A 22924-nucleotide genomic window follows, 5' to 3' on the forward strand; every position below is an offset into this window, starting at 1 on the left:
CAATAATATATTAAGGACATGGTGTATTCATATTAAGTATACCAATAATATTAAACCAATACCCCAATCTACAAACTTAAATTTTTCATTCAATTCGACACGTTAAAAACATTACAACAATTTGTTCCTCATTTATTTACATTCAACCAACAATGTCTAATATCAAGTTTATCAACATTGATAAATGATAATACATACTCACGCCATTCTTATGAACTTCATCCAATTCCTCTACCATGAAGCTTTCTTTACCCTCTCACTAAAAAGAATATCAGAAGTAAATGTTAATAAATGAGAACATAATTTAGCTTTTTATTTTTTTGAAGATATAACGAGTTTATGAAATTTATACTGACCTTGAATAGTGTGGTCATAAAATCATATAAAACTATCCCGACATAAAATGAAGGTTATAATATCTACATTTAGTATTACTGGGTTGACGAGGTATCTAAAAATTAAATTGAGTGGGTTTAGGAAACATTTATCTACACAAACACAGCATAAAAGAATAAATTTCACATTTATTGGTAATGACACCCATTTCAGTTTCTTTGTCTTCTTATCGAATGCAGATATTAGCCTAAATTGAAAAGAAAAAAACTACTTAATACATAAATAAAATTACTTATGAAGAAACAGAATATATATAATATAATAAAGTGTAATACCTCTTTATAAAAGTTTGAATATCAGGGTTAGGCATCGCCATTGGATTAACTAAATTAAATAAGTATAGCATTAAGGATTTAGTATCAATCACAATAAACACCCAATGACGACTGTAAAATAATAACAATGATATACTTAGATTATGCATCAGATCAGATTTGGGTAAGGTTGGAATAATTAAGGTTGAAATATAACTCACTGTGTATTATATGGGAGTAAATAATAATCAACCGCTCTTTTTATGCATTCAGTCACATGATTAGCACGATAAGTGACTATGTCACTTTGCTCACTAATGAAGTTAGGGTTAACGAATCTAAATCTATTAGTCAACTATCTCCCCTTGAGCTCTCTATATAGGAAACTGCACGATAACATTCAATAATGGCAGTTAGTATTACACTGTAATATATATTAATACATATTGAATGCGCATATTTGTATTTATAAGCTAACCTCATATAAACAACAATATCAACAGTTGATAATTCATCCAGTTCACAAAATTCTTTAACATCTTCCACACCAATAAAAGAAAATGATGCTTTATCAAATAACTCTTTTTCAGATTCAATGGTTGTGAAGTTTCCTCTAGATAAATGCTCTAAGGAATAATTAGATAACTTATCCAGGGTAGCCTGAGCAAGGGTCATACTCTGAGTCTCAAAATCTTGCTACAATATTTAATGAAATATAAGTATTAAAACCAAATCAATAAATATAATAAATATATTAATATTAAACTTATGAACAAAATCATATTTCATGGGTGGTAGCAGAGGTTGGGTTCACTGCCTAACTTACAACAGAAGCTTATCCTACGTGGATAATGCTATCAGACTGGCGTATTGGCATGTTATGCTACATTGCTGCCAACATGGCCTACAAAGCAGTGAGTCTTTGCTGTTGCTCATTGAGGCGTTGCTCCTAGTCATCAATTTTTTACTGTTGTTGCTTACTGATTGCTTCATATTTGTGCATTTCTCATTCACAAAGTTTTGGTTTGATTACTTAAAAACTTTGATGGCAAGATAAATTTACCAACCCCACGAACCCGACTAGGGCTTTCTTTAGCGCCTAATGCTAAAGACAATGGATTTTTACCATACTAAGTTGCCAGTTCACTAGATTGAACTTTGGTAGCATAATCATCATGACAGACAATAATAAGATAAGCAGTAATAACAAATCTATACAAGCTAGTATACAACCATGCATACAATCACAATGTCATTTATACATAATATTAAAAAAGCAGTTATACATATAATCTTTTTTACCATTTTTTTAATTGTTTCATCTCTAAATGATCTATCTTTTCGTAGATGTCCTTATTTTCAAACATTTCATCTGAAAATTTTGGTGTTAGAGCTCGTTGATTCCTATTAAATTATCGTAATATAAAAATCAGAATGTATGAAACGAATGTTCATAAATTTTCATTAATGAGTATAAAACAAGTGTGCGAATACATACAAGCTCATACTTCACATTTATATATCCTTTTATCGTTGTCTAATGGTGATATTATTGTTTGGCCCGAATGTTCTGTTGGTTTTCTTTGATTTTCTACAAAAGAAAGAAATTACGTCAATCACATATGATGATCAAAGGATATATTGCATAAAGACTTATAAATAATTTTGTTGGTAGTTGGTTTGCATACTAAAAAATCCTCTGAAAGTCGATATCGAATAAAATTTGTCTAATTTTCAACACTTATTACATCTATATATAACACAGGTAGAACAACCAATAAATCACTTTAATCAGTCAGCGGTAAAATATATTGGGTTGTCAATCTATTTTTAAAGTCTCTGAATGCTTTTCAGCAAATTACAACACAATCTTTTTGCAGTCAATTAGGATGTCAAACCATTTCTTAATAAGTTAACACAATTAGTATGAATACATTGAATTTCAATTAAATGATCATTTAACAAAATTTACGAAATAATTGAATAAATATACCATAACCGACTACCATATATCATCCTTTAGATCATCAGGAACTCATCGTCAATTGGTGTCCATAATTGAAATCCTACTACAGACGACGGCTCCAATATGAGTAGCCAACTTGGTAGCTTATTCAAACACAGGCTGCCCACTTTAATTGAAGTCAACATGAATTTTTCTGTCACTCATTTTAATTTATTTATTTGGGCCCATTCTCTTTCTTTTTTAACTTATAGGTGTGTCTTGTGTATGTTCATTAAAAGGATAATGATATTGTTCAGAGTCCATAATACCTACGATTTCGATTATAATTATACGAATTACATAAAATGATCGTCTAAATTTAACACTGTACATAATTAAATACAACTAATACTATACTACATATAGAAACACCATTCAGTAAACCATTCAGCATACCATTCAACATATGATTCAGCATGCTAATATCATACAATACCAATCAGCAAAACAATATCACACTACAAGGTTTAATAAAACGTAATATTTAAAAAAACTACACAAAAATAGCATACATACAATGAAAGGTATTTGGATGACTATGCTTATGGTGAAATATGCAAATTATATAAACACATATGTAAATAGTAAGGAACCTAAAAAAAAAATAGCTCTATCAAATAATATAAATAATATAGTAAAAAATAAAGATATATCGATAAACAGAGAGGTGCTTGTCGATAGCGACAATAGGGATAAAAAAACTAAAGGTCTTATAAAAATGTGTTTATAGGTTTGGTTGATTAATGTAGCTTTTAATCATTCTCTGTACGAACAGTTTGTGATTCCAATGTTCAAGATAGTGGACTGAATATAAAAATTATTATTAAAGGCATTTTTTTTCAAAAAAATACCTTCAATAATCACCTTAAAATTTTAGTTAGAGATTATTAAAAGTATTTTTTACTAAAAGACGCCTTTAGTAATCCAAAAAAATAAATTTCAAAGGAAATTATTAAAGGTATTTTTTCCTAAAAAAATGCCTTTGATAATTCTAAAAAATTATTCAAGGCATTTTGAGTAGAAAACTGCCTTCACTGATATTTCTGTGATAAAAATGAAGGGAATTATTGAAGACGTATTATGCAAAAAATACCTTCAATAAATTTCTTCAAAAAATTATAACAAATTATTGAAGGCGTTTTTTAGTAGATAATGCTTTTAATAATCCTAAAATTTTTTAAAAGAAAATTATAGAATGTGTTTGTTATAAAAAAAACAAGTATGCATAATTATGTACAAAAATTAAAACAAATTAGTGAAGGCATTTTCCTAAAATAAACGTCTTTACTAACCATTTTAAAATTTGAGTACTAGTATATTGAAGGCGTTTTTCAGTAAAAAATGACTTTAATAATCCTAAATTTTTTTAAAAAGAAATTATAGAATGCGTTTGTTATAAAAAAAATACCTTCAATAATTATGTACAAAATTTAAAAGAAATTATTGAAGGCTTTTTCCTAAAATAATGCCTTCACTAATCGTCTTAAATTTTGAGTATTGGTATATTTAAGGAATTTTTCAGTAGAAGGTACCTTTAATAATTTCAAAAATTTTTAGAAAAAAATTATTGAAGGCATTTGTTATAAAAAAAAAAATACCTTCAAAAATTATGTACAAATATAAAAATGAATTAGTAAAGGCATTTTTCTAGAGTAAACGCCTTTACTAACCGTGTTAAAATTTGAGTACTAGTATATTGAAGGTATTTTTCACTAGAAGACGCCTTTAATAATCCCAAAATTTTTTTAAAAAAAATTATAGAAGGCGTTTGTTATAAAAAAATAAAAGTATGCATAATTATGTACAAAAATTAAAACAAATTAGTGAAGGTGTTTTCCTAGAATAAGCGCATTCACTAACCATCTTAAAATTTGAGTACTAGTATATTGAAGGCAGGTTTTAGTAGAAAATGCCTTTAGTAATCTCAAGATTTTTTAAAAGAAAATTTTATAAGGCGTTTGTTATAAAAAATGCCTTCAATAATTATGTACAAAATTTAAAAAGAATTATTGAAGTCATTTTCCTAGAATACATGGCTTCACTAACTGTCTTAAAATTTGAGTACTAGTATATTGAAGGCATTTTTCAGTAAAAGATGCCTTTAATAATCTTAAAAATTTGTAGAAGAAAATTATTAAAGGCGTTTTTTATCAAAAAAATATCTTCAATAATTATGTACAAAATTTAAAAAGAATTATTGAAAGTGTTTTTCTGGAATAAACGCATTCACTAACCGTCTTACAATTTCAATAGTAGAATATTGAAGATGTTTTTCATTGGAAGACGCATTTAATAATACCAAAAATTTTAAAAGGAAATTATAGAATGCATTTGTTATGAAAAACACCTACAACAATTATGTACATAAATTAAAAAAAATTAGTGAAGGCATTTTTCTACAATACACACCTTTACTAATTGTCTTAAAATTTAAGTAATAGAATATTAAAGGCGTTTTGCACTAGAAGACACTTTCAATAAATTCTTTCAAAAAATAAAACAAATTACTCAAGGCATTTTTCTGAAATAAACGCCTTCAATAACCTCTTAAAATTTTAGTAGTGTAATATTAAAGGTGTTTTCTACAGAAGATGCCTTTAATAATCTCAAACAATTTTTTAAAAAAAAATTATTAAAAGCATTTTTAGTAAAAAACTGTCTTCACTGATATTCGCAAATAAAAATAAAGAAATTATTGAAGGTGTATTATGTAAAAAATACCTTCAATAAATACACCATAAAAATAAGATGAAATTAGTGAAGGCATTTTTGTGACGTAAACGCCTTTAATAATCCCAAACAATTTTACGACGATTTTGTTGAAGGCACCTATAATATATTAAAAAAATATTTAGGATGAAATTATTAAAGGCATTTTTCTTAGTAAATGCTTTTCATAATTCGGTCTAATAAAATTCTTCCCAAACTTAATGCATCCAATCACCAACTTCAAGCATCATCTTCATTATTTTATTATTTCTCTTTTTAGACCAAGTACAATTTACTTTTTCTTTCCTTCAGCTTTTAGTATTCGAGCATTGTCTTTTAGAACCCTATTTTGACTATTCATTGCTTATTTACTTTAGCTTTTACTTTATTTGACTATTCTTTCAGCTTTTGCAAGTTGCAATTTTTTTTTGTTTAAACAATTTTCTCCAAAACCTATATTATTTCACCTTATTTCAACCCCAACTACAAATATTCTTAGGTACTGTTTATGTTAGCAGCAGAGTTTTAACATTCATAATATCAAGTATTTGATAAAATACTTCACAACACTCATTTTTTGTTAGTATTGGTCTTGTTATTATCTTTTGTTTAAATATAGTAAACTTAAGTATTGTACATGTTCGTTTTCATATAAATTATTTATATACATTTGGTCTGATAATGTAACAAGTACTAAATGGATAAGAGTTGAATGCAAAAGTCAAGATTAAGTCAAGAGTACAGAAATGGAATGAAAAATTTTTTTAATTTTGCATTTGAGAATACAAGTAAGGATAATATGATATTATGCCCATATGTGAAGTGCGCTAATATCGAGTGGCAAATGTCTTAAGTTATTTTTGAACATTTAATTTGTATTGGATTTCTCTCGAGATATGTTAATTGGTATTTTTATGGAGAGTCTGTACCGTCAAGGTCTTTCACTACAGTCCCTTTAACTTCAAAGGCTCGTCAACACCAACATGATTCTTTTATAGCAAATGACATTGAAGGTATGTTACGAAATGCGTTTAACATTCATAACCAATATTTTCGTAATCTTTTTCCCTAAAATAAAGGATTTAATTAGTCAAATGTTGAAATGAATGAATTTGGTAAACTTGAGATAGGTGTATGTGATCAATAACCTAGAAGAGAAGCATCAAAGTTTTATAGGTTGCTTGAGGATATGAATGAAAAACTTTATGAGGGATCAAAGCATTCAAGGTTATCTTTTTGTGTTCATCTTTTTCACTTAAAATGCTTATGTGGATGAACAAGAAACACTTTGACTTTATTATTAGAGTTTATGAAAAAAATATTTTTTTTTGTAAAAATCCTTGAATCTTGTAAGAAATCAAAAAAAAAGATTAAGAATTTAAGTCTCAAATATGAGAAAATTTATAATTGTCTCAATGATTGTATGTTGTATTGGGGTGATAGAAAAAAATTAAGAATCTTGTCATTTGTGTGATATTTCTCGTTGGGTGGACAAAAACCTTGATGAAAGGTTGAATGAGGATGATAATGAGATTTGTGTAAAAAAAAAGCCTGTTAAGATTTTATGCTATTTTTCATTAATACCAAGATTTCAACGACTCTTCATGTCTTTCAAAACTATAAATTCAATGAAGTGGCATCATAAGAAGTGGACAGATGATGGATCATTGAGTCATCTTACGAATTCTTTGGCATGAAAACCATTTCATTCTAAGTTTTCAGACTTTGCATCTGATCTTCAAAATGTTATGCTTAAACTAGCATCTGATGGATTCAAACCATTTAAAATGATGAGTACTTCTTATAATACTTGACCAGTTATATTGATTTTTTATAATTTACCATCATAGATTGCTATGAAGTAACAACCATTTATATTGTCTATAATAATTCTTAGGGAAAAAGGTCTAGATAATGATACAGACATTTACTTACAACTTCTTATTAAAGAGTTAAAGCAATTATGAGAAGGATTTGAGACCTATAATGCATAAAAAAAGAACTTTAATATACCTGCTACTTTATTATGGACTATCAATAATTTTTTTGGTTATGCAAATTTATCTAGTTGGAGTACATAAGGTTGTTATGGTTGTCCATGTTGTGCTGCATAGACATGTTCAAAGTGGTTACTAATAGTAAAAAGTTATATTATATAGGATATCATCGATGATTAGATGATAATCATCGATTTAAATTTTAAAAATATCTTTTTGATGTAACTAAAGAGTTGAAGAGATCTCTTTTACCCATTAGTGAGTCTAATATCTTGTCAAAGTTAAAAGATATCAATTTCACTTTATGAAAAAATGACTTCATAAAAAAAAAGAGTGAGGGACATCTTTGAAGATGTTTAGTCTCATATTATATAAATTGGTGATACTAATACTGAAGTTAGTAATTTTGATATTCAAAGTGATGAAGAGGACGATAAAAAAGATGACCCTAATGAGTTTGAGTTATGGAAAAAAGTATCTTTTTTGAGTTACCTTATTGAGAATATAATTTATTATGCCATAACCTTGATTTGATGCACATAGAGAAAAATATTTGCAAAAATTTTATGGTGACAATTTTCAATGTGAATAGAAAATCAAATGATAACTTAAAAAGTTAGCTTGACCTAGTTGATATGGGGATTCACCCTAACCTTCATCCAAAATTGCTTCCTAATGGCAAATATAGATTGCTGCTACTTGTTTTGGGATTTGTAAAGCTAAAAAAGATGTGTTTTATGAGATTTTAAAAAATTTCAAAGTTTCGGATGGCTATGTGTCAAATATATCGAGATGTATGAATCTGAAAGAGCAAAAATTTTCTTCATTGAAGTCACATGATTATCATATTTTGATGCAAGAGTTACTTTCAATTGCTTTACGTTCATCAATGTCAAAGCAAGTCACTTCTGTGGTAATTGAATTGAGTAACATATTTAAATTTTTATGTGGAAAATGTATGAATGTGGAAGAGCTTGAAAACTTTAAAATCGAAACGTGATTACTTTATGTCATTTAGGGAAGATTTTCCCTCCAAACTTCTTCGCTATTATGATGTATTTGGTTATCCATCTTTCATATGAAGCAAAAGTTAATAGGCCAATTTATTATCGATGGATGTATCCTATCGAAAGGTATTATTTGTTAATAGATTGATTAGGTTTTTAGTGATGATCATGCCAGTCTATTTAAAAAGATATACAACTAATGTTTTATGCTATAGGTTTTTGGGGAGATTAAAGTCTTATTATTGCAACAAATGCTATCCAAAAGGTTTTATTACTGAAGATATTTAACAGAATAGTGTATAACATTTTGTTCTCGTTATTAAAAAGTTGTTGAAACAAGATTTAATAGACCATCAAGAAATGTTGGTATGTAGCATATTGACTCTGCCTACAATTATCTTTTTCAAAGTTTTGGACAACCAATAGGCAAAACTAAAATGATGGAGTTAGATGATATGTTTTTTTCATTATGACTTAATTGAATCATTTCGCATGTAAGTTTTTTAGCAAGAAAATTATTCATTACGTTAACCATAATTTATTGTCTTTTTTTTTATTGTTAATACTTTATCATGATGCTTTGTAGTGAATATAGAAATAATTTGAGAGCTCCCGCACATTATCGACGATCAAACCCTCGAGAGCTTGATAAGCTATTCACCAAAAACTTTCACGAATGGTTAGGAGCAACTGTAAGTAATGCCATAATTCCCATTATAAGAAATCTACATAAAATGCTTATGGTATAACTAACATTAATAACATATATATTTATTCCACTTTTATAGGTTTGGAGTGGAGCACTTGTTAGTGAAGAGGTGAAGTGTCTCTCACAAGGTCTAAACAGGATTATGAAATGATACAAAGATTTCATTATCAATGAATTTAGATTTCACACTAAATCTCTTGAGAGATTTAGAAGTACACAAAATTCAAGAGTTGTTACTTCATCAACTACTAGCTATGCTAGTGCTAGAGACACAAACCTTTTAGAGAAAAATGTTGACTATTACAGCATAGTTAATGATATTATTGAGTTGGATTATTATGATAAGTGAAAAGTTATCTTATTTTGGTATGATTGGGCTGATGTAAATAATGCGAGGGATATTAAGAAAAATCAGTATGGATTTACACTTGTGAATTTTTCTTGATTAATTCACACTGAACAACAACTCATCGAAGAACCTTATGTTTTTTCATTTCAAGTCAAACAAGTTTTTTATTCTGAAGATTTAAAAGAATTGAATGGTTTATTGTTATTTGAAACACACCTAGAGACTTATTTGATATGGAGTTTAATACCAAAGATGATGTTGCATATGGAACTGAATGTTATTTTTTTAGTAAACAAAACTTGGATGAAAATATCTTCAGTACCTATGCTCAGTGGGTCTGCGAAGATGTTACTAAAGATATTTATGAACCATGAAATGGTGCATCTATATTTTATAATTCGAGTGTTTAAGAAATAATGTAGTAAATGATTGTATGTAATTAATGTCGCATTCGCTATTGTATATTTATTGTATTGTAAATCATAAATTATATTTTGATTTAATTAAATCGATATGTTCTTTATATATCATAGGTTGTGATTTCTTAACTTCTCAATGTCTTTATATATGTTCTAAACTAATATCTTTTCTATATTCGCTTGTATGATGCAAGTAAGCTACAATGCGAATGAGTAGGTTGAAAGGAATACATATTAGAGATATTAGTTCAGAACCGTTTATGGCACCTGTTGATATTAGCTATTGACTGAATCTTTTGGAGGGGAATGAATGTCTTGTCGGATCTAATTCAGTCATTTCTAACCCTTCAACTGATATTGGATCTGACAATATGGAAGGTCCAAGTTTAGATAGTATCCCGTCAATTGACTATGATTTGAATTTGAATACAGGTATCATATACCCCATATTTAGAATTCGAGTATAATGATAAAAATATTACCATTTTATAAATTTATTTTTTATTTGTTGCAGTTGATAACAATGGTCAACGGAGGACCAAAGGTTGGACAACTTTAAAAGAATTGTTTGCACTACCTCCGAACAAGCGTATTGTAGTGTCTACAAACTCTAATAGGTAACCAATTGGTGAAGAGACTCAACTATTGGCTGAATTTCTAGGCATACTTGATCGTAATGGAATGAAATTACCTATTCATTATGAAACATGGCATAAAGTTATAGACAAAGTTAAGGCTGATGCTTTTAACTTTATTGAGGTATTAGAATAATTAATTACATATAAAAATATAATTATTTTACATATTGTTTACTTATTCAAACTTTTCTTATTGTATTATTACAGTCAAGATTTGTACTTGAAATACCAACTTCATTTGTGCTTAAGTCATTGGGAAAGAAATGAAAAAATTATAAGCATAATTTGAAGAATAAATATTTCGATCAAAATACAACTATAGAGGCAGTGATGGAAAATATACCCTGTAATGTGATTAGATGGCAATATGAACAATTAGTTAGATTTTGGTTCTCAAGAAAATGAGAGGTAAGCATATATAACTTTGTATAGTAGAATGAAATAATGAAAGTGTTTTATGCTTTAAGTTGGTAATATTTGTATTTCTATCATATATGCAATTATTTTTTATGACAGGAAAGAGAACAGATTGGTATTGGTAGTAGAAAGCAACAGAAATATAGCCATATAAGTAGATCAAAAAGTTTTACAAGAAAGCAAAACGAAATAGTAAGTTTATGATTTTAAACTTATTTCAATGAATGAACTTTTTATGCTGTTAAAAGGTAAATATGCAAATTAATAGTTATTATTCTATTTTAATAGTTTTGATAGTTTCAATACATGATATTAAACTTATTGAAAGGTTTGAATTTAGTTGACATGAATGATATGTATGAAAAAGTTATTATTTACGTTTATTTAGGTAAAAATACAAATTTATTGTTATTGTTATCTTTTAACAGTTTAGATAGCTTCAATACTTGATATTAAACTTGTCCAATTGATTGAACTTGGTTTCTACAGTTGATATGAGTGAAAAAGTTGTAGTTTATATCTGTTTGAGACTATTTTTACAAATAAAAGGCAAATATACATATTAAACTTTTGGATGGGTTTCAATAATTTGAATGGCTTCAATCCATGATATTAAACCTATCCAAATAATTAAATTTGGTTTCCATGATCGATATGTGTGAAAGCCTAAAATGTTTTTATTGTTAGCGTTTGTTTAAGACTATTGTGTTGTTAATGGGCTAAAATATAAATACATGATATTAAAATTATTTGAAAATTTGAAACTTGATTGACATGCTTGATATGTATGTATAAGTTGCAGTTGATATGTATCTTATCAAATAACATATGTTTTTGTATAAGAGAATGAGATGGGCGGTAAAATTGGATGTGTGAAACTTTTTTACTTAACACCCATAAAAAAGACGGATCTTACATGAATGTCAAAACACAAGAAATTATGATAATTTGTAACATCTATTTTAACAAAAAGTAAATATTTACTTTTTTTAACATATTATCAATTAATCAATAAACTTGATAATTGTATATGACAAATTTACGAGAGAAAATGAAAGAAAAAATGGTTGCTGAGATTGAAGTAGCATCTAATGGTTTTCTCAACATACAAGAATTGAAAAATCGGATATTTATAGAAGTTGCTAGAAAAGAAATGTATGGATGGGTTCAAGGCCTTGGATTGGGTCCAACACCATCTACCTATTATGGACATAGCTCTTAGCAATTTACATTCTTAGTAAGTCAGTCTTCGCGAGACATTTCAATATTGAAAGAAGAGTTGCAAACTATGCAATAATATTTTCAACAAATGAAAGTAGAAAAAGAATAGCAGCTTGCCAAAAATGAGGAAAAATGTACTAGAATGAACCAAGAGCATGCAAAATATCAGCAATTGCATGATCGATTTGATCATCTCATGAATTTTGTGCAATAACAATTTTCAGGAATTGATCTTAGTGGTCCATCAACTTAGGTATTATATGTAGTAAATATTTATATTTTTTAATATAAAAAAAGCTTAGAATGAAGTGTTTGATATTGTATGGTATTATTTAGTAGGTTTTTGAGCACGTTAGTGACCAAGGTGGAAAAATTCCTTCATCAATTGGTAGCCTTCAAAATCTATGCAGTCATCAATTTCATACATTTTAATTTTTATTTTGTTAATGTATTAAAAATATTTGAATGTTATTATACTAATTATTAAACTTTATATTAATTAGACGCATATTTGAACGTGAATTAAGTTTATATTAATTTTAGTTTCTAAATTTAAGCTTGTTTATGAAATAATAAATATTAACAGAAAATTTTTATATAAAAAAATAAATTTCTTAATTTTGCGGGTTTTGCGTTAAAGAATATCACTAAATGAATAATTTAGTAGTGTTTGTATCATAAAACGTCACTAAAAGTAGTGGCGCTCTTAGTATAAAATACTGCTAAAATAATGGCATTTTTTTTATACAAACGCCACCAAAGTAATGATGTTTTTCTCATTAAAAAATGCCACTAAATTAGTGACATCTCAAAGATATAAATGCCTCTAATATAATGACATTTTCATATACAAACGTCGCTAATATTGTGACGTTTTTACGAAAACGCTGTTATTTTTCGTGACATGTGTATAGTCGGCATTCTGACTGGCATTTTTTGCAAATGCTGCAAATCTTTTAGTGGTGTTTATAAATACTGCTAAATGTTAAAAGAAACACCACTACAAACCTAAACCCTGTAGTGTTAATTGCATATTTTTATATTTATTGTGTGCATAAATGCATGATTATGTTATTAATATATTTGTGTGATTATATTTGATTTCATGATTATATATTTGAATTGTATTTTATATTATTGCATGGCTTTTTATATTATAATATATTTGCATGACATTTTATATATTTATATGATTATTTTTATTACATAATTATGTATAGTTGCATGAATGATTTTTATGATATGTAGCATGATATAATTTTATAATATATTTGCATCATAATTTTAGCATGGTATGATTTAATATTTATTACATGATTGCATGATTGCTTGATATTTTGATAAAATTTTTGTATCAACATATTATGATTTTGATTTACATGATAAAAACCATCTTTGATTAAGGCTTAGGTAAGATAACACATAATAATGTGGTACCAATTTTGGGCATAAAAGGATACTAATACCTTCTTTGCATGTAATTGACTTCTAAACCTTAGTTTTGTCGATTTAAAGCAGAACCTATTATTTTTAGGGATTTTTAATTTAGGCTTAGGATAACTCTAGAACGGATAGATTCATATAGGTCGCCAATCATACCTAGATAAAAAAGATTGATATCGACTTTATAATTTTTGTGTCTAATGGGTAGGTTTCTCAACCTAAACATTATGACAGTTTGACAATTCCACTGGAGACATTAGAGAGTCAGGCCATTAATTAGTTATATGTTATCTTAAGCCTTATTTTGATAGTTTTATTATGTAATTATTTGTGATTTTTATATTACTAACCTATTTGTTTTTGTTTTCTTGTTTTGCATATTTTGATTTTTTATGTGAATTAATTTATTTGATTATTCGGTATGTCTCTTTACACACACCACACTTGCATTCATGCATAAGCTCTATACCTAGGCTTTATCCTTTATTTGGAAAGAGAAAGTACCTACACTTTCATGAGGTGATAACCTCCGTGTGAGCTAGCAAAAACTTTCACTTAAATTGAGCCTTTTCTCCTTAAGCTTATAATTTTGGATAAGGTTTAGGGTGTCTTACTAGTCTATAATGGATGATGATGTAGAAAATAATTTGAGAGCTTTTAGATTGTCAAGCTTTTGAACCTACCTTGTATATGAACCCTAAGAATCCAAACCTAGGTTAGAGCCCTATCCTCTCTTTATTAGAAAAAACCTAAATAAGACACATGATGAGACAATTATTATTCTTGTAAATTTGTGTTATTCCTTGTATATATTTTTACATGCTAACCTTTTATATTGTTCCTTGTATATATTATGTTATTCCATGTATATGTCAACTAACTTTTTTCTTTACTTTATTTTGCATTGATGCATCATTAGATTTACATAAAGAGTGCTTGCCACAAAACAATCTTAACAAAGAGAATTTTAATTACATCCATTGAAAGCCTGTCAAAGTTTCCTATGAGTATGAAAATGAAGTCCGAGGAAACTTGGCTTAAAAAAAGTGATTGTTTGCCAGTCAATTATATAACTACTCTACCTATTAAAATCTATTTCAATTTCAAACAAAATGATTTTAATGATTTGGTTACTATTTGGAACCAATGAAGTGTTAATGCTAATGAAACTTTCCAAAAGAAGTTTGGGGACCTTGCATTACTTTTTTTAGTCCTTGTTGATGATCAGCTTATTAGGGCCATGGTTCAATTTTGGGCCTCTTTATATCGTTTCTTTGTGTTTAATGAGATTGACATGTTGTCCACTATTAAAGAATATTCAATTCTCTTTCACTTAGATCTCCCCAATCCTAATAAGGTATATTGAAAAAATAAAAAAATTGGTTATAAAAAAAACTTGCTCAAATGGTGGTCGTAAATGTCCAAATTGTTGATAATTGGGTAAAAAAAAAGGTGAAAGTGTTAATAGTCATTGGTCTATAGTTCATGACTTTATATACAAATATTTTGGCACTAAAAGAGGAATGGATTTGATGACATTGGCTTTATATATGATGATGGCATTTCCAAAAGTAATGGGTTATATTGATGTTGCAGTGGTGAATTTTTTTGTTCAACTTGGTTACCAAATCAACCCAATTCTTGCAATTTTAGTTGAGACTATTAGATCTTTAAATCATTGTCACTGAAATAGAGAGCGCCATTTTACTAGATGTGCTTAATTGTTAACCATTTAGATGAAAAGTCATATCAAAAATAATGATGGTAAATTTTGCAAGCCTTATTTCATTATAAGCACTCCCATTAAGGAATTTTGTAAGAATGAATGGCCTATATAAAAATCTAAGGATCTTGCTTCTATGCAAGCTTACCAGCCAAAATGTGATATGGAAAGCTTTTTGGATGCCTTATAGACTAGTATTGTATGGTTGTGAAGTTAAGCTTTGGGTTCCTCTTTTAGGTTTTTGGGGTACAATAAGTTATTTTCCCACAATGGCACAAAGACAATATGGCTATGAATAGTTTAGTTAACTAGTTTCAAACTTAATAAAATGGAGTTCTTATATGTTGAAATCAATGCCTTCATAAAGATAGCCAAAGCCCTGCAAGCTTGAAATTTGTCTCAATGAGAAGATAAGAAGAGACACTCAAATGAAGTTACCCCTAAGTATTTTGTGTGACATATTAGGTGAGGTAAAGACATTAAAATCCCTGAAGAAACAACTCCAAATGGACTAATGAAATTATCACCTCTTGATCCCCTATTGGTAGCGAAAATCGCTAAAAGAAAGATTCAAGTTGAAAAAGATGAATTGGAGCTTAAAAACAAAAGGCTAAAAAAAGAGTTAGAGGGAAGAATGAACCAAAAGATTTGAATACTCAGACAAGAAATGGATGAATGGAAGAATATTTTTTCTGATCTCAACATCAAACAGTCATCCACCAATTGTGAGTTAGCTTGACTTTTGAGAGAAAATGGATAATTGTAAGCAAAAATGCAAGAAAAAGATGAAGTACTCACCAAAACACAAAAGCACATCCAAATGCTCAATGGGGTAGTGGTCAAAATTGGAACATAAATCGATGTTGTAAATGAAAAATGTGAACAAGCCAAGAAAGAATATGTGAGAAAACATAAACAATTAGAATGCCTACTCGATCAAATCACTATGGCTACTTATAAATCTAAGGATATGGTAGAAAAAGTTAAAGAATGGAAAACAAAGATACCACCAGTGGGAATACATGGCTAAGAGCTATTAGCTTTCCTAAATGAAGTGCAATGTCAATATCGACAAATTAGGGATTTTTTTTCACAATAAATTTTAGACTTTTCATGTATGTAATATTGGATTTGGGTAGAAATAACTTTCAATTCAATAAAGATTTTCTTTTTTAACAATTGTTATATGGTAAATTCTTCTTATTGCATTCATATATCCATGCATTCATATAAAAATATCTTTTTAAAGTGCATGATAATAAGTCATCCTAATATTTTTAAAAATTATGGTAAATCAAGGTTTAAGGATAGCTTAATCTTTAAACTATCTAAGGCATTACAATACTAGATATTAGGCAAAAATCATGAAAAAAAAAAATACTATTCGCCTCCAAAAGCTAGAAAAGTCATAAGGATAATTGAAAAGGTAGTTGGAAACTATTACTGAATTGTTGAAAAATATGAGTAGGAAAAAGAAAACGGAAGAGGTGGTGATACAAAATGAGGTTGATCCATTATATCCCCCTAGTTTTGGCCCATATTTAGCATAGGTGTCTCAAGGAGCCCAACACCAAATGCCATTCTCTACAAACTATGCCTATGTATAAATTGACATGCCAACAACTATTGCTCTTGCTCCCCTTACATTTGGTCTTGATATCAAGATACATGATCTTCTATAAGTTCCAAATCTTGATGATCCCAGAAAGTAAGAAAAATTAAAAATTGGCCTTGTTGAAATTAAAGAAAACTTTAAAACCCAAAAGATGGACATTTTTGAAAAAAGGCTTAGAGCTATTGAGGGGATAAATTTTTATGGGTCAATGGATGCTATTGGACTCTGTTTAGTCCCTGATATGGTAATTTCATCAAAATTTAAAGTGCTTGAGTTTGAGAAGTATGATGAGACCAAATACCCTATTACACATGTCAACATGTATTGTCGCAAAATGGTTGCATATGCTTATAATGAAAATTTGCTCATCCATGTTTTTTAAGATATTCTTACTAGTTTAGTAGCTAGGTGATATTTGTAACTGGATAGATCTCACATTCGTGGATGGAGAGAAGTTGTAAGGACTTTTATTGCACAATATAAGCATATTATAGACATGGCACAGATCATATGTCTCTTTAAAGCATAGAGAAAAAGGTAAGTAAGAGTTTCAAAGAGTATGCTAAAAAATAGAGGGATATGGTTGTTCAAGTTCAACCCCAATTGATTGAAAAAGAAACCACAGTTCTATTCATCAATACTCTCAAAGCTCTCTAATACGAGAGAATGATTGGCAACATCACTAAGAATTTTGTTGATATGATAGTCTTTGAGGAAATAATTGAAAATGCTATTAAGAATGGGAAGCTAAAAGGGGGTGAAACATTTAACGCAAAGAAAGGAGTTACACCTAAAAAAAAAGGCTAATACTTAGGCTATATTTCATAAAGCGCCATAATTCAAAAAGTACCCTCGAGACATACCAAGACCCTTACCCTTCTACCCATAATGTTTCATCAAACACCTATCCTTATCACCTGCACCACCTATTTATCAACCTAGTTTTCAACCGATAACCCCCATGTGTGGCCTTGCCCCGTTTCTTGCCTTCCAACCAAATGCACAAGCTAGTTATTTAAGGATGCGTCGAGCTACCAAAAAAAAAAGGCCCAGATTGATCCTATCTTTTTGACATATACTTAACTATTTCTTCAATTAGTAGAAGGTTGCCTTATAGTACTTCAGTATATAGCACCATTAAAGCTTTCTACCCTAAATGGTATGATGCTATTATCAATGTAACTATCTTGTTGGAAACATAGGTCACTTAATTGAAAATTGCCCTATTTTGAAATACATGGTATAACATCTTATTGACCAATATGTGTTAAACTTTGATACTTTTGAGGAACCAAACATCAATGGGAATCCCCTACCAACTCATACTGGAACCACTAATTCTATAAATTATGGTAAAATTTACCATATTAAAGAAAGTGTCGATGATGTCAAAACTTCATTTGAACAAGTTTTGAAGTTTTGGTTAAGGTAAACATGATTTATCCAGTACCCTTAAGTCACAAAGATTATTGTTATGAGATAAATTTAAACCAGTCTTACAAATATCATAAAAGGGCTTTGGGGTATTTTATCCAACATTGTGATGCTTATAGGCAAAAACTACAAAAAATGATGGATGCCTCTGAAATCGAGTTTTACGAGAAAATTAAAATAAGGGAAGAAAAACCTTACAAGGCTTGGATCAAACCTCTTACAATCTACTATAAGCTAATTCAGAATTAAAAGAAACCTATTCCAAAGTCGATTTTAATAATCAAGGTCTTAAGTCCTTTTCCACATCAAAGTAACAAAGCTATGCCATAAAAATACAATGTAATATGGTAACTCAAGAATTAAATGATAATCAAATTATAGCTAACTTTGCAAATATAATTGAAGTAGATGGCATGACTAGAAGTGGACAATGTTATTCACCTGAAATGGTGGATAAAGCTAGGAAAAAAAAAGCAAAAAAAGGTGAAGAAGGTAACCAAAATAACCCTATTAAGATTTTCGATAAAGGATACCAAAAACCAGTTACTGAAAAAGAGGCATGCAAATTTCTAAAATTAATTAAGCATAGTGAATATAGCGTGGTGAAACAATTGAACAAGATGTTTGTAAGGAATAATTGTAAATAATTTACCTTTTTCATTGCTTTTTCTTCAAAATCCCACAAGAATGCTTTGTTAAAAGTTTTAAATGAAGTTTATGTCTCTCACAACACATCTGTGAAAGAAGTCGGTAACATTGCTAAAAATTTGGTGGTCTTAAGTTACATAACTTTCAATGATGATGAAATACCTTTTAAAGGACAATGAAGCATAAAAGCCCTTCACATTATTGTAAAGTACAAGAGTCATACTATTGCTAAGATCCTTATTAATAATGGCTCTTCAATAAATGTAATACCTACTAGTACTTTGGCTAAGCTCTTAATGAGCATATCCTATATGAAAGCTAGCCAGATGGTAGTAAGGGCTTTTGATGATTCATGAAAGAAAGTGATAGGAGACATTTAGATACCATTATCGATTGGTTTTTATACCTTTAATATCAAATTCCAAGTGATAGATATCTCTCCAGCCTATAGCTACTTGTTGAACAAATTTAGATTCACATGACAGGTGCTATTTCTTTTTTTTTACACTAAAAAGTTAAATTCATTATTGATGGTTATTTGGTTGTATTTTTAGTGAAGAAGATTTGCTTATAACATAATCCATATCCATTCCATATGTAGAAGTAGCCAATAAAGCATTGGAGTGCTCATTTAGATCCTTTGAAATAATCAATACAACATATATAAAGGAAGGATCTAAACTTTATGCCTTTTAATTGTCTTAAGCATTAGCATAATGATCAAACAAGTAATTGAAAAGGGTTAGTGTCTTAGGAAAAGCTTAAGGACATCCATTTATATCAAATAACAAGGATAAAAGTAGTTTAGGATATAAGCCAATAAGGACTAACAAGATGAAAATAGCAAATGCTAAAAAAAAAAAGAGAATGGTTAATCTCAATGGTGGTGAACCTAAAGATGAAAAGTTAGTCATTTCTTACCTTTATGACACCTTTCATTTTGGAGGATGTATGTATCTTAAGTCCTTTTAAGCTATCGATGATGATATGGCATGGAATCTAGGGAAGATCTTTTTTAAGTTTTCTATTATAATGGTGGATGATAAAGTTATTGAAGATCAAAAAGAAAAGTCATTTATGTATCTTACCTTGCCAAGCAATGATGTGAAAAACTAGATAATGACAAAATTACCTATTATTTTTAAACCTTTAAAAACGTAAAATAATGAGTCAAACCCTAACTGTTTAAGCCCAAGCATTATGGGTATCTTTATGTATGGGCTAATTTACTCATTATTATTTCAATAAAATGATTTGCATAATGCATTATTATTACATTTTCTTTTTCAATTCTTTCATCTTTTTGCACAAACACTTGCCTACATTTTTTCATTGCACCTATTTTTTAGATTTTCAAATAATGAATGTGAAGACAGTCATGACAATGATTTAAGATTTGACTTTGAAACTTTATTCATATTGATAAACTTGATAATAAAAAAGCTTCAGATGACTATACTTTACCTATTGAATTAATGAGACTAATGAAACAAGATAAGAAACCAATTGAACCACATCAAGAAGCTCTAAAAATGATTAATTTGAAGGAAGAAAAAAATAAAAAAGAAGTTAAGATTGGCATAACCCCATCAACAAATGATAAGAAGAGGTTAATAGATCTACTTCTTGACTACATGGATATGTTCGTATGGTCTTATGAAGATATGTTAGGGTTTAGCACTGATATAGTAGAACACAAGCTATCCTTAAAATCTAAATGCAAGCCAAATAGTGTTTGGTTAAGGGTAATTTAATTTTGAAGAAAATTGACAATTCCTAATAGTACCCAAAGTTTCAAAATAAAAAACCCATATCTCCCTATGGTGTTCTAAAATTTTGGGGAAAAAAGTAGCATTATTTCCAAATTTGCTCTGACTAAAAAATTGTGAAATAATCATTACTATTTTAAAAAGTATGTTTGAAAGTGAATGCAAGTTAGTTGTAGGTTTCTGTTGGTAAAAAATTTGGTTTAGATATGGCATTTCTAATGAAAAATGTCTTCAATAATCTCTTACAAAAAATTGGTTATTCGAGGTGTTTTTGGCAAAAAAAAAGCATTGAATAATCCTAAAAAATTTTTATGAGAGGATTATTGAAGACATTTTTTGCCAAAAACTCCTTGAATAATTTTCATTAAATTTTTTATAAGGGATTATTCAAGGCATTTTTTACTAGAAACGCTTTGAATAATCCCTTACAAAAAATTTAATAAGGGTTATTCAAGACATTTATGACAAAAAATGCCTGCAATAATCCACTTCAATTCTTATGAGGTGATTATTTAAGGCGTTTTTGCCAAAACCTCTTTGAATAATCCCAATTTTTATGATTTAAGGTTTAGAGTTTAAGGGATTATTTAAGGCATTTTCTGGGCAAAAATGCCTTGAATAATCCTAACAAAAATTTGAAAGAGATTATTCAAGGCATTAATCCCCTTGTAAAAAAATTAAAAGGGATTATTCAAGGCATTTTGGGCCAAAAACATCTTGAATAATTCCTTACAAAAAATTTAATGGTATTATTCAAAGTGTTTATAGTAAAAAATGCCTTCAATAATTTGCTTCAATTTTTATGAGATAATTATTCAAAGCATTTTTGGCAAAAGTACCTTCAATAATCTCTAATTTTTAGGGTTTAAGGTTTAATGGATTGTTCAAGGCATTTTTTTGACAAAAAACGCTATGAATAATCCAAAAAAAATGGGAAGAGATGATTCAAAGTGTTTTTTAGGCAAAAATGCCTTGAATAATCCTAAAAAAAAAATTTTAGAAGGGATTATTCAAGTATTTTTTAGGCAAAAATGCCTTGAATAATCCTTAAAAAAAATTTAGAAGGGATTATTTAAGACATTTTTAGCCTTAGTAAAAATATTGAAGGGGATTATTCAAGGGCTTTTTGTGCCATAAACATCTTGAATAACCCAATTCAAAAGTTGTAAAGGATTATTCAAGGTATTTTCTAGCAAAAAATACCTTGAATAATCTCTTTTAATTGAAAATTGGATTATTTAAGTTACTGTCATATATGTTAAGGAGATTATAGTAATTATTCAAGATTTAATATATGTAGATTTTTCCTAGCCAAATAAATAAATCTAAATGCATAACGTCTAGGTTTGTGGACTTATAGCTAGACATTGACTTAAAGAGTTACCATCAATATTTTTTTATTTAGGTACGATTGGTTACCTAACTGAATCTATCCCTTTTTAAAAAGAAATCCTAGGTTTGACTTAGGTATCCTTAAAAGATAGATTCAATGTTTATGAAAGCAGAACTAGGTCCGGGAGTACGGTTATGTGTGAGGAAGGTTATAGCAGCCCCACAACGCCTATCAAAAGATAGTACTAGCTCAATTTTATGTTATCCATTAAGCCTTAAAAATTTTACTAAGCAGCTAATTATTAGAAATTATTCTTAATTGACTCCAATACTTTTAGCAAAAAATTAAAAAAATTATCTCACCTTAGAAGTATACAAGAAAACTATTATTTCTCTTATAGGGGCTCTGTTGTTGGATTATTTAACATTAAAAAATTTTCAACAAAAATTGATACTTTCAAATTTTTCTTCAAACAAACATTTCTTAAAAGTTTTATTTTCAAGGAAAATTGATACTATCAACTTTTCCTCTAAAAAAATATTTTTGAAAATTTTATTTTCAAGGAAAATTGATACTTTTAACTTTTCCTCAAAAATACTTTTTTTGAAAATTATTTTTATTTTAAAAAAAAATTGATACTATCAACTTTTCCTCAAAAATATATATTTTTTAAATTTTATTTTCAGGAAATCATTGAAAATTAAAGAATGTTTAATTAAATAAATAAATGATTTTAATTTAATTAATAAATACATAAGCAAAAAAATAATAATAAGTAAATAAATTAATAATAAATAAACAGATAGATAAAAAAACCTTGGCACAGCTCGACTAAACT

Source organism: Durio zibethinus, chromosome 8, assembly GCF_047325235.1.
Source record: "Durio zibethinus cultivar Kanyao isolate XHJ-2024 chromosome 8, ASM4732523v1, whole genome shotgun sequence".
In the NCBI taxonomy this organism is placed as follows: Eukaryota; Viridiplantae; Streptophyta; class Magnoliopsida; order Malvales; family Malvaceae; genus Durio; species Durio zibethinus.